Source organism: Canis lupus, chromosome 3, assembly GCF_011100685.1.
Source record: "Canis lupus familiaris isolate Mischka breed German Shepherd chromosome 3, alternate assembly UU_Cfam_GSD_1.0, whole genome shotgun sequence".
NCBI lineage: Eukaryota > Metazoa > Chordata > Mammalia > Carnivora > Canidae > Canis > Canis lupus.
In genome coordinates this window covers 13,091,217-13,105,259 of record NC_049224.1, presented here as the reverse complement: position 1 = coordinate 13,105,259, position 14,043 = coordinate 13,091,217, and the positions used below count along the sequence as shown (strand labels likewise).

The 14,043-nt window shown below is 39.5% G+C and overlaps 1 long non-coding RNA gene across 5 annotated transcripts in view; it reads left to right on the top strand.

Annotated features, from left to right (window-relative positions):
- The window catches only part of LOC111095126, a 72,965-nt gene that overhangs the window by 40,272 nt on the left and 18,650 nt on the right, over nucleotides 1–14,043 (top strand). For 4 of the 5 annotated variants that reach the window (XR_005356646.1, XR_005356643.1, XR_005356644.1 and 1 more), the window contains 2 exons: nucleotides 11,933–12,053; nucleotides 12,180–12,342. This is a non-coding gene — a long non-coding RNA (uncharacterized LOC111095126). The remainder of the gene's footprint in view (nucleotides 1–11,932; nucleotides 12,054–12,179; nucleotides 12,343–14,043) is intronic. The other variant, XR_005356645.1, reaches the window with a different exon arrangement.

Here is a 14,043-nt window from a genome sequence, read left to right as displayed (position 1 = left end):
AGATGGCAAATCTCTGAAGAACAATATGTACTCACATTGTAAGTGTTTCTCTGGGACTACAAAGCCCTGGGGAGAACAAGAGACAGAAATTAGGTTCTGCTGGCTAAGCAGATTGGTCCCTGTTTGTAATCTGGGAAATTCAGGAAAAGAAACACACTTAGCAGCCTTGGCCTTAAGGAGTCACTCTTACCTGTAGGTGGGCCCAGAAGAAGCAACTGAACCAACCAAATCTCATCTGCTCTTTGACTTTATATTAAAACCAGGCCCTTAGGGTAAGCTGATTATGTATTTTTTTTCTAGGGCCTTCAGATGTTACTAAACTGTCCCAAGCTTTCCTAGCTGTTAAGTCTCTAAACCAGGATTCTAGCCCAGAGTCTACGGCCTTGATGGCACAAGTATGGTTTGGGGACAAGCAGTGTCAGCATCACCGGACCTTCTTATTTCACATGTCCTAGCGCACGCTTCTCAACACATAAGATGAACGTAATACCTGCTTCATTTCCTTCAGAGGTTGGTTGTGAAAGTCTGTGACAAAGTTTTTACTGCTCTGCTCTGCAGAAGAATGAGAAAATTCAAGATAGTACAGGGAGTTTTCCAAAAAAAGTCCATTTTAGGCTATTTAAAGGACTTTTTTTGTGTGTGTGTGAAATGACCTTGCTCCTTTGCTAAGATCATGTTCTTCCTTTCATCAGTGGTGATGATATGGTATTTGGTAAGTTTTTGTCTCTCAGATATCAATTATTTGACAAAACACAAAGTTGGACAATCTAGTTGTTGTTGTTGTTGTTGTTGTTGTTCTTCTTCTTCTTCTTCTTCTTCTTCTTCTTCTTCTTCTTCTTCTTCTTCTTCATTTTACTAGTCTGGAAAACCCTAAAATTTGCAATCTACCATGAAAATGTTTGGAGAGCTACAAAACTGAAAAAAAAATTGTAGTGTTACTGTTTTCTCAATTAAACACAGAATATTCCTTTTTTTTAAAACACAGAAGGTTCTTGAGGAAACTTCTGAAGGGAATGTGTTCAGTGCCCAGAAATATAAATGTCCTATCTTCTGGTTCATGTGGCCTACTGGAAGGAAGAGGAGAGGCAGAGAGGCTCCCAGCTAGGTGATCTGCCCCTTTATGCCACTAGGAGGCATTGGGACCCTCTTCAAGTCCCAGACCTCAGGCACCAGGCTTGCCTGGTGGTAAAGGAAACCCTGAAGGTGGGACTTACTTACCCATTAGCCATACTTTTATTTTCATTTCACTGGACATGTGGCTTACCTTACAAGCTGAAGAGGAAAGATTAGTTGCTGTGTCGATTGCCATCGGAGGTTCTGTTGTAGGAGCAGAAGCCCAGTTGAAAGTGGAAATAAGGTTACCTTTTCTTGCAAATTGAATGTAAATTAAAAATTAAAAAATATAAAAAGGTTACCTTCTACAAACATTTAGAAAGGAAATAAATCCTTTTGTTTTTTTAAAGGATCTTTATTCTGGGATCATGACCTGAGCCGAAGGCAGATGCTTAACTGACTGAGCCCCCCAGGTGCCCGGAAATAAATCCTTTTAAGCATTGTTGGGGGTTTTTTTTTAATGTTTTTTATAAAGATTTTATTTATTTATTCATGAGAGACAGAGAGAGAGAGGCAGAGACACAGGCAGAGAGAGAAGCAGGCTCCCTGCGGGGAGCCAGATGCAGGACTCGATCCCAGGACCCCGGGATTGTGACCTGAGCCCAAGGCTGACCTGACGCCCAACCGCTGAGCCACCCAGGCCCCCCAGCATTGTTGACTTTTTAAAGCATCCTTTCAAAATCACCATTTCAGTGCACAAAAACTTTTCCCTACTTAATTATCTTTTTATCCTTTACTACGAAAAGGCCCTATCTGTAATAGTACGCGCTAAATAGTTTTGGCAGTTTACCTTAACTTGTTTTTTAAGACGCTCTATAAAAGAGGAAATTAATAAATTGCTTTAGCAGGTCAAACAGTGTCCCATGGCTAAAATGTTTGAAACTCAAAGAGTGTCACCCAATATCTTGCTGCCCAGAGGAAATATCCTCAAAGATGGCAAGAATCAATTTAATCTCTATAAATACATAGCATTAATACTGTGTATATAAGCCGAATATGGTTTCTATTTCTGTTTGATAAATATAGCCGAGAGCACATGAAACATTAAAAATGGAAGGAAATATGGAAATCATACACCCAGCCTCTCTGTAGGAGATTGGGTGATGTTGTGCAAAGTGTGCAGGTTTGCGGTGCCTGCATGGTGGCTCAGTCAACTGAGCATCTGACTCTCGCTTTTGGCTCAGGTCATGAGCTCAAGGTCATGAATTTGAATCCCACATTGCACTCTGTGCTAAGCCTTAAGCCTCCTTAAGATTCTCTCTCTCCCTCTGCCCCTCACCTCTGCCAGAGCTTGAGCTCTCTGTCCCTCCCCCTCCAAAAAAATGTGTATAGGTTTAGAGTCAGGCAGACAGATCTACCCCAGGCTTGCCTCTGCCATTTGCCAGCTGTAAAGCCTTAGGCTGTCATTCATCACTCACTACTCTGCTTCCTTATCTGTAGAGGGAGGATAATAATATTCTGAGATAAAATAAGTCACAGACCCGGGAAGTGAAGTGGCTTTCTCCAAGCTGCCCAATTAGTTTAACCTTCAGAGCCCAGGTTAGAAAGCAAGTAGGGGTCCTGTTTCCTGCACATTTAGAACATAAGCAATTAACGAAGACCTCATCACTGAAGGAAGCTGTCATAAGATAACACAACTGCCTTTCATGACCTGGCCCTTCTCAGCCCTAGAATGGCCAGTATATCATTTATAATAGAGCACCATGACCTAGGAATAAAGTCTAATGGCAGTTGTATAAGATTTCCACCTTGAAAACTAGAAGACAAGACTGAGAAGAAAACAAAGGAGATCTAATGTAGGGAGAAGCCGTTTTCCTTGTATCAATATCATTTCTTCCATAATTGATCTATAGATTCAGGGCAATCCCTATCATAACCCCAGCAGACTTTTTTTGGTAGACATTGGCAAGTGGATTCTAAATTTGATATAAGAAATTAAAAGACCTAAAGTCACAATCTTGAAGGAAAAAAAAAGTTTTGGTGAACTTGAATTCTGTACTGCGTATCTCTCCCCTGAAGGACACAGAGGAATTTAGCATTTATAACAAATAATGCCTTGCCCCTCGGCATAAGAGATGGGCAAGTGTCTTTGAGTCCTCGAAATCAGTGACCTATCTTTGAAAGCCAGTTCCTCCTCACTGAATGACATATAACATGGAAAAATCAACTCCAGAGCCTGATACTGGGCTTCGGGGAAGTTCATTTCCCCCTTCCTTTTTTTATTTCTCTTTCCTTGAATATAGTAACATTAAAGGTAGAATTAAACAGCTTCCAGCCAAATGGAGAAGCATTATTCTGTCTTTGAGAATAATGTCCAGCCAAATGTCTTCGACATTGGTTTTGAAAGTCTAAATGATTTGAAAAATCAAAAACCACAAATTTGTATTTCAAAAACCAAACCAAGGTGAAACGGGTGGAGAAATGTAATCTTTGGCCTGACAACCTCTTATCAAGAGTTAAGATCAAGTAGTCCTGCTGCTTCCTACTTATTGTTTCATGAGGAAGGAAAATGATAATATTTCTTATGGGCTAAGATATGAGGGAAAACTAGCCTTTGGGCAATGTCTGCAGTGAAGGGAAGCAAGGAAAGGAAGAAGCCCTGTTCCACAGGACCACCAACGTTAAGGGGGCTCATGTGGTGGGAGCTATGGCCCCTCCAGGCCAGGGCCCGCTCCCCGCTGCAGAGAGTGGTCAACAGGAGCCTCCAGCTGTCAGCTCCACTCAGGAACCTCAGCTGCAGAGAATCGCTTTACCTGGGCAGCCTTGTACGTGGCCACTGAATGGCAGGAAGGGGTTGTAAGAAAGGCCCCACCATTTAGCAGGATATGTGACAACGCTGCCTGACATTTCTCTTCCAAGAACGCCCCCTGGCTTGGCCAAGGCTTTGCCAAGCTTCCACTGCAGGCCAGTTTCTCCCACTGCTCAAGCCTTCTTCTGTCCACAAGCGCTACTCCTTATAAATATCCCACACCACACACAATGCCTCAGCATCTCCTTCAGAGAATCAAGCCTATAACTAAAAGCATCACACCTTCCTCAGAAGTGCGTGCTGACCCTTTGCCCAGTTTCTGTCGGAGAGTTCACACAGAGCTACATAGGAGGGTTGCTCTAGAGTTAGATTTCACTCTAACTGGTACCTCAGCTTTGCCTTCCAACCTTGTCTCCCAACACACCTCCCATGAGCCTCCCACTCAAGCAGCGTGTGTTTGCTCACTTCCCAACTTTAAAACCCAGTCCTCTGCTACCTTAGAGAATGCCCTCCTGGGCCCATCCTGCCCAACCTTGACTAACACAGGCTGAGCCATGAGTCACAGCACTTATTGGTGTTGACTCTGGCAGGGATGAATTTCTTTGCTATCAAGTGCTATAAATTTTGCAAACACAGAGTTAAAGCACAGCCAAGCCCTAGACCAGCTAAGCCTGGGATATTGTGCTTCAGAACAAGGAGGCAGTGCCAGGCCTCTCTGGGCCTGTAACCTGAGGAGGTCTGATCTACCTATCACATCTTCCTGCTTTTGACTCATATTTATGGAGCACTGTCCTAGCACTGGGGACATACCACTGAATAAAACAATCATGTTCCCTATCCTCAGAGATTACTGTCTAGGGTGAGAAATAAAAATCCAACAAGCCAAGGGGCACCTGGGTGGTGCAGTTGGTTAAACGTCCGAGTCTTGGTTTCGGCTCAGGTCTTGATCTCAGGGTTGTGGGATTGAGCCCTGCATCAGGCACCACGCTCCATGTGGAGTCCACTTGAGATTCTCTCCCACTCTCCCTCTGCCCCTCCCTCTCCTAAAATAAATAAATAAATCTCCTTTTATTTTTTTAATTTTTTTGTATATATATTTTTATTGGAGTTCGATATGCCAACATATAGCATAACACCTAGTGCTCATCCCATCAAGTGCCCCCCTCAGTGCCCATCACCCAGTCTCCCCTACCCCCTGCCCAGCTCCCTTTCCACCACCCCTTGTTAATAAATCTCCTTTTAAAAAGTCCAAACAACCAGCAAGTGAACATAATTGCCTGTACAGGATACTAACAGGAAGCAGTGATAGAAAACAAAGGTGAAAAGTGGGAATCTACTTAGATGGTAGGGTCAGGAAAGGCCTCTCCAGAAAAAGACACTTAAGTTGGGACTGAAAAATAAGAAAGCATGATCCAAAAAAAAAAGGAAGCATGATCCATAGAGAGTCAGGGAGACAGCCTTCCAGGCAGAGAGATGATACCCACGCATCCCTCGTTTATTGATCAATTCCAAGATGAGGAGCAATATGTAGGAGGGAAGAAAATCATCTTTTAATCACACAAGAGATGAAGTGTCATATTGACTTACGAAAAAAAGCTTTATAAGTTTCGTTTGTTTCAACCTACAACTGATTTTCTGGGTTGGGTTTGTGTGGTTTTGTAATCACTTGTAGTGTCCTGAGCTAAATATATGGCTTCGTGGCTCTGCTGTTGTACATTTGATACCCTCTGCCCAGAATTTATTTCTCCACTTTCCACTCTTAGAGCCTTTCCCTGCTTCAAGGTTTTCTTAAAGCATCTTTTATTTTAATAGCATTTCTAAAAAATGAGATTAGCCTCACATGACATAAAATTCACTATTTTAAAGTATTTGTTTTGTGGGGTTTAGTATATTCGCTATATTTTGCATATTCTAAACATCACCATGATCTAATTCTAGAACATTTTCACTACTCGAAAAAGAACACTAGTACCTATTCCCAGTGAGTCTCAGTTCTCCTCCACCCTCACCCCCCCCGGGTGACCACTCATCTACCTTCTCTCTCCATGGATTTGCCTATTCTGGACATTCATAGAATTACAATCATACAATCTGTGACTTTTTGTGTCTGGCTTCTTTTACTTAGTATAATGTTTTCAAGGTTCATGTTTATTGCAGCATGGACCCATACTTTACTTTTCTTTACGGCTAAATAATATTCTAGTGTGTATATATACAAATTTTGCTTATCTATTCATCAGCTGATAGACATTTGGATTGTTTCTACTTCTTGACTATTGTGAATAATGCTGCTTTGAACACTGTATACAAGCGAACATCTGTTAATACCTGTCTTCATTTTCTCAGGTATATATTTAGGAATGGAATTGCTAAATATATATTATTATTAGGTCGTATGGTAATTCTATATTTAAAATTTTGAGGAGCTGGGATCCCTGGGTGGCGCAGCGGTTTGGCGCCTGCCTTTGGCCCAGGGCGCGATCCTGGAGATCCGGGATCGAATCCCACGTCGGGCTCCCGGTGCATGGAGCCTGCTTCTCCCTCTGCCTATGTCTCTGCCTCTCTCTCTCTCTCTCTCTCTCTGTGTGACTATCATAAAAAAAAATAAAATAAAATAAAATAAAATAAAATAAAATTTTGAGGAGCTGCTAAGATGTTTTTCACAGAAGCTGCATCATTTTAAATCCCCATAGCAGTGTATGAGTATTTCAATTTCTCCACATCCTTGCCAATACTTGCTAATGCCTTTTTAAAAAAAATATTACAGACATCCTTGTGGGTGGGGAGAAATATCATGGTTTTGCATTTCCATAGTGTGAGAAAGAAGTACACATGCATTCTTTTGCATGTAGATCCTCAGTTGTTCATAACCACTTGTTAAAAAAAAAAAAAAAAGACTGTTCTTTCTCCCATTGAATGTCCTTGTCAATCTTGTCAAAAGCAGTTGACCATAAATGTATGGGGTTACTTCAGAACTCTCAGTTCTCTTCCATTGGTCCATATTTCTATCTGCACACCAGTGCCACATTTTCTTGATTACTGTAGACTTGTCAGTTTGAAATTGGGAGATATGAGTCCTTCAACTGTGGTGTTCTTTTTCAAATTCTTTTGACTATTCTGTGTCCCTTGCAGCTGGAAATTTCAGAGGGATTGCATCAAACCTATAGATCAGTTTCAGTAGTATTGCCCTAACAATAATAGTAAATCCTCCAATACATAAACACGGGCTATCTTTTCATTTATTTAGATCTTTAATTTCTTTTAACAATGTTTTATAGTTTTAAGTATATGAGCTTTATAGTTCTTTGGTTAGATTTTTTCTTAAGTGTTTTTCTTCTGATGTTATTATAAATGGAATTGTTTTCTTGATTTTCAGAGGAGGCATTTTCTCTTATGTGAAACTTTCCCTGACCTTCACTTCCCCCAAGTGAAGTCTGATAAGTCTTCACTCAATGTTCTCCCTCCGCCAGGCAGATATCTCTATTATTAATACTCACCACAACATACCAAAAGGCCCAAATCTGTATAATGTTAATTTCTCCTACTTGTGGACAGAGACTGTGTTCTATTTATCTTTTTTTTTTTTTTGTCCCTAAGACTTACTTCGAGACACTCACAAAGTAGGGGCCCTGTAAATGTTTATGGAATAGATAAAGAAAGAAATAATTGCCACCACTGAGGGTTTTCAATAAGACTGAGAATATCAGTTAGGAATGCCAGGGAGAGAGAGGGGTAGGGAATGAGGCTGGAGAGACAGGTGGAATGGAGACTAGAGCTGGTATTTCCCTCTCCATATGAAGGGGAGTAGTAGCACCATAAGGATGATTACACTGATGTTGAAAGAAGATCGATAAGTGATTTGGGCTGGGGAGATGTAGGTCTAGAGAGTTTCTGCCAGGAACTTGCTGCAGTATAGTTGTGAGGAAGTGAGTCTAGTACGATAAATATATGAGGAAATGGAAAAGAAGGAAAAGATGTGAGAGGTGTTAGGACTTCAGAATTCTTGGGACTTAGTGGCTAGTTAAACTTGAAGAACAGGAGGAAATCCATGAATATTATGTGAAATTATGAACTTAAAGTCCCTGCCAAATAAATGTTCAACATGTTAGTTCTCCTCTTCTTCCTCTTTTTCAGTATATGGCATGCTTTCCGCACATAAACTTCAGGTAAATGGAGCCAAGCCAAATAGACTCTTATCTTGAAATAGGGGACCAGAGATCTGGGATGAGAGAGAATGTAAGCAGACTCATTTCCTGAGTGTCAAGGGCACCTTTTTTTCTAAATCCTATCAGCAAAAAAGCACTGAGTAGTGCTCCCACTGAAGTGAAATATGTTTTGTACAACATAGTTTGCATTTTTGACCAACGTCTAATATATTCTACAAGGCCAACATTTTTTAAGGCCAATATTTTTTAATCTATTTGAAATTTTTAAGCTCACTAGACCACAAGGGTGAAAATAAGACCACAAAGTTATTAGTGATTAAAAACAAACAAATATTTGAGTTCTGACTGTTCAGCAATATTGGGGATTGAGAAAAGCATTAGGCAAGGTCTCTTCACTTAGAGAACTAACAATCTAGTTGGAAGGGGAGATATGTGTAATTCCAAAGAATCATAGGGTGACTCAGCACTGAACTTTGTGGTTCAGACTTTGAGTATTCTAGAAATCCTGACAAGAGGATGATCTTCAGAGGCTTTATGCCTAGAGTGAGAGTAGGCTCTGACACCGTAGATGGTGAAATTTCTAAGACTAAGAGTATCCCAGGCAAGAGCCATGTGAGCAGACTATGTACCTAGAAATCGGTTTTGACATTCAACTGGGTGAGAACATTTAAAACTTCTTAGTCAGAGGGAGTCATTGTGTTGAGGCATTAGGGGGAAATAAGGAGAAATAATAGAGGGTACAAGCAAATTACATGGACTTCGCTTTTCTCTTTGTTCCCAAATCCAAAATTTGATGGGGAGAGATGAGAAAGCCTGGAAGCAATAAATGCTGATATGCACACATTGAAGGAAAGCCTAGATACAATCACTCTCAGAATTCATTGGGAATTGGGAATTATATATAGAATCAAGAAGTTGGACAGGATTTTTGAATGGTTGGACTCCAGCTCTCTGGGCTGAGTCAGGATAAGTCTAGGATAATCATCCTAGACTAATTTAAAACTATATTTTAAAGTTTCCAGATACAGAGTCTGTAATCTCCTTGATAACTTTTCAATTCCAAAGCAACCTTCACATCAGTGCACTGAAATATCTCCATTGTGACTTAAGTCCCATTCATTTGTTCTGTCCTAGTGGATATCAGGAACAGATGCTCACCACTAATTTCACTAGCTACTCAAGACTAGGCTACTGCCATTCAGATGCCTCTTTCAAACATTAAATGACCCTCTTCTGTGCTTAGTTAGAAAATTGCTTCTGCTTCAGGTTGTTTAAAGATTCTCAATACAGTTCATAATAAATAAATTTAGATGGCTTATTTCCCTCTACTTTTCCCTATTATCAACTTCATCTCCCAACCAGATCCTAAAACTACAGTTTCTCTCAATAGCTAACATTTAATCTTAGAAATGTCCATTTCCATTTGGTCCAGGTATATAACCATCTGGAAGGAGCCAGAGTTTAAGAATCAAACAGGCTTAGATTCCCAACCTGATCTCTCTATGACTCAGGTTTCCTTATCTGCAAAAGGATAATAACAGTACTAACCTTGCTAGGTTTGCTGTGTAGAAATTATGAAAAATACTGCCCCCTGAGATTGGTGCAAAGTAAGCACTCTATCATAGTTATTACTCACTGTTTTAAGTCTCACCCTATCATAAGTAAGCTCTGTGACTTAACTTCTCTGAGCCTGTTCCCTCATCTGATCATGAGTATAAGACCCGTCTTACAGGTTGGTGTAAAAATGAATAAAACATAGTGGCACTCAATTAATGGCATTATTAATAACAGGAAAAATCAGGTACTCACAAAAGCTTGTCCAGTCTTACCTTGTACTGAAGGAAATGATCCTGAATTTCAGCTTAAAAACCTATTTAAAGACAGACATTTCCCATTTTTCTCTAAAGTTTTCTTTAATTTCTCAATATGCCCAGCAGAGTTTGTTTGGCAAGAATTAAAAAACAGAATTCTTCAGATATCTTTAGATTATTGCCACTGAACCTCAAACTAATATTAAGATATTTTGTTAGATTTTGGGATGAAGGAAATGAAAACAGAATTATGAAAAGAGATAGATAATGAAGAGAAATGTTGAATGAATGAAAGACTGGATAGCATTTGGAAATGTTTTCAAATGTGAATTTACAAAGAAGGGTTTTATGTACAACCTTGAGTCAGTGGTGGTTGTGACCAGGAGGTAGAAGAAGTCAATATGGCTGCTGGCCTCCCCCTCAGATATTTGTGCAAGTGTGAGAGACAACAAATTCTCCACTCTGAAGCAGCCATGCCCAACAACAGGTCACTCTTGGAAGGCTCAGCTTCAGCTGCATCTCGGGAGGGGCCGGTACAGGAATAGATCAGAATCCTCCTTTGGGGTTTACTATCAGTTGCCTGCCTCTGTGTGCAAGGCTGGAACTATGAATATAAAATTGTGTTGTAGGCTCAGATCAGGGGCAGCACTAGGACAGGAAATAGCAACTCTGAGGGCAGCAGGCACATTCTCCCTCCTGAGCCTCAAAGGACATCTGCTTTTTGGTAGGTAGAAGAATTTGACTTCAAGTTCATGAATATGCTAGAATTTTTTAACATGACATATATGGAATACACTTATTTCGTTTTCCTTTTCAATGTTGAAAGCCTGCTCAAATCCCAACAAAAAGAATCACGAGAGGGGTGCCTGGGTGGCTCAGTCAGTTAGCAGCTGATTCTTGATTTCAGCTCAGGTCATGATCTCAGGGTCTGAGGACTGAGCTCTGCAATGGCTCCATGCCCAGTGGGGAATGGAGAATCTTAAGATTCTCTGTCCCTCTCCCCCTGCCCTTACTCCCACCCAACTTCTGCACGAGCTCTCTCTCTCTCTCTCTCTCTCAAAAATTGATAGATAAATAAATATAATAATCATGAGGAATGTTTTAAATAGTAAGAAAAGTTTAGTTTCATGTTATACTAAAAAAAAGTTCAGTGTGAAATCATTTCTACCTAAAATCTTAAACTTCAAGAAATTTAGATTTTTAAAAATTATTTCATCAAAACCTGTGTTGAAAACGACCACCAAAATTGAGGATGAGTAAAGATCATCTCTTGACTGATGAGGAATATTTTAAATTATTTATTTTTTAAATATGCCATTTGTTTACATATTAAAGATTCAAGAAAGGTGAAAAAAATACAACAAAAACTCTTCCTTTCATCCTGTCCTCCAGCTACCTGTTCCTCCTCTAAAAGACAACTGATGTGAGTGGTTTCCCGTGCATTTTCCATAGGTATTTAATATACAGTCAAACATATACATTTCTTTCTTGTCCCTGTTAGCTGAATATCACTTTTTCGTATTGCTCTGTACTTGGTTTTTATTGAATATACCATGTATTACATAGTAATACAGAAAGAGCATCCTCATTCTTTTCTATAATTGTATGTAGCAAAATTTATCTGGTGAATGCCCTATTGATAGAAATTTAGGTTGTTTCCAAAATATTCTGACTAAAAGCAATACTTCAATTAAAAACAATGGCCTTGCTCATAGACCACTTTGTATATGTGCAAATATGTCTGTTATACATATTTCTAGATGTTTTTACTGTGTTGAAAGGTAGGCACATTTGCAATTTTGATAGATATTGATGATTATGTGATTGTCTGTTTCTCCACCTTCTCATCAATTACAATTTATATCATACAATTCAGAACCTTTACCAGTTCTGAGAGGCAGAAAATAATAATGAAGCGTAATTTTAATTTTCACTTCTCATAAGTGCAAATGAGCCATCTTTTCATTTGTTAGGAATTACTCATACTATTTTTTTATAAACTTTCAGCTAGGGAGAATCAAAATATGAAATCACAAAAAACCAAAATTATATCACAGTTTAACAAAGTAAATAAATGCCCCTTCTCTCACCAGTATAAAGATGAGCATCTTTCTTCATGCAAACGATGCACTTTTGCAGAAGTGAACGAAGTAATCTTCAAAAGAAGTTGAATGCTTGGCCAGGATGTCTTAGATCAGCCCAACATCAGTTGTAGTAAGACTAAGGGAGATTTCTTACTATGTTTACTGTGTGTCAAGTACAAGCCTAAATATTATACACTTTTTTTTTAAAGAGTTCAGCTTTTTTTTTTTTTAAGATTTATTTATTTATTCATGACAGACACAGAGAGAGGCAGAGACACAGGCAGAGAGAGAAGCAGCTCCAAGTCCCCAACGTGGGGCTTGATCCCCGGTCTCCAGGATCATACCCCGGGCCAAAGGTGACGCCAAATCGCTGGACCACCAGGACTGCCCACATTTCTTTTCTCAGTTAATCATTTAAGGTAAGTTTCATTTCACAAGGGAGAAACTGAGGCACAGGGAGACCAGATAGCTTGCCTAAGTCAACTCACTTGGTACATTTACATGGCTACTCAGGAATTTTTTGAACTCCATAGTGTCGTATATAACTACAGATTTGTATTACCCTTCTGGAATGTGGCTTTCCAGCATTCCAGTATTCCATTTTAAATAGTCCCAGTCAATGAGTAAATGAATTCAGCTTCTTGGGACACATTTTGCAAATAACTTGCCTGGGTGAACTGATATCAGATCAGTAACCAGAGGAATTTTAGAACCATAAAGTAACATTAAGTAGATGAAGATGGGCCCGGCTTTATGAACCTTTGAGAGTTAGGGCAAAGGTATCTCTCTAGAATAACTTTAAAAATAAACCTAATAGGGCTGCCTTACTGGCTTAGTCAATAGAGTATAAGACTCTTAATCTCTGGGATGTGAGCTCAAGCCCCATGTTAAAGTATAGAGATTACTTTAAAAAATAAAATCTTTTTAAAGATTTTAAATAAACCCAGTAAAAGAAAAAGAGCTATTTTCTCATTTTACAAAAAATTTATTAGTAACTAGTTGACATTCTTTTTGATAAAATAATATACTTTGCCACGTAAATAAATGTTGCTATTTTAGCAAAGTATTATAATGTAAGAAATACATAATATTCTGTTCATTTAAGTAAATTTAAGGGTTTAAAGATTGGCCTTATATACTGGGTTCACAGTGTGAGGAGAAATGTGGCTTGGCTTTGGAGAAAAATGGCTGAACCCCTGGGCCACTACTATCTTTTGTAAAGCCTTAATGCGAATTTTGGAAAAGCTTCCTCTCTGGGAGAACCAGCTGGAAAAATCCATTTTCTCTGATTGGATGAAGTCTCAGGCAGGGCGAAGGGCTTGGCAAAGGAGAGGTAGGGCTCTTCATCTGCATGTTTTTATGCACTATACAAAATGCACAGCTGTATGCAGTGGCCTTATTATCGACTTCTTCTCTTTCTTTGGAAAAGCCTTTGACACCCTTCAGAAGATCCTTGAGATCTCCCTAAATACGTGGGTATTTTGTGCCAAAGTGTACCAGGTTGAGGTTATGTAAGGCAGCTTAGGTTTCCTCCTTCCTTTATCTTGTGATCAGTGAGCTCAAACCACTCTCTTCTGGTATACCCAAAAAGAACATAATCAGGACACTTAATCTGCCAACAGGAATCTATTCATGTCATTATCAACAACACTTAGGAGACTTTCACCTTCCGTGGGTCTCTTGTGCTCATCATGGGCCTCAATATTTTATATGAGCTCCATCTAATTCCAAGAGTTTCTTTCCCCATAAAGCATACATAAGTTGCAGACAAATCTTTTACCACTGCAACATTTTTAAATCCCTTCTCCTTTTCATCTCTGTCTTTCTACTATAGCAGCTACAGGAATTATTATTACCATAAAGTAACAGCCTTCCACTGGACACACTGGGTCTGGGAGGTGCCTCATGTCTTCTTGGGAGCTTTTTCATCTTTTGGTTTCCAATCCACATCTTGGCTCTTGGTCCTGCTTCATGTCCAGTGTCAATAAGTCAATACTAACATTATATAACTCCTATTTCTGGACTTATTCATCCTATTCATTCAGTAAAGGCAAACATAACTCTGAGTCAATGAGGGTGTAAGAAAAGTGAAGGATTGACCATGAAGCTTCTGAACCCAC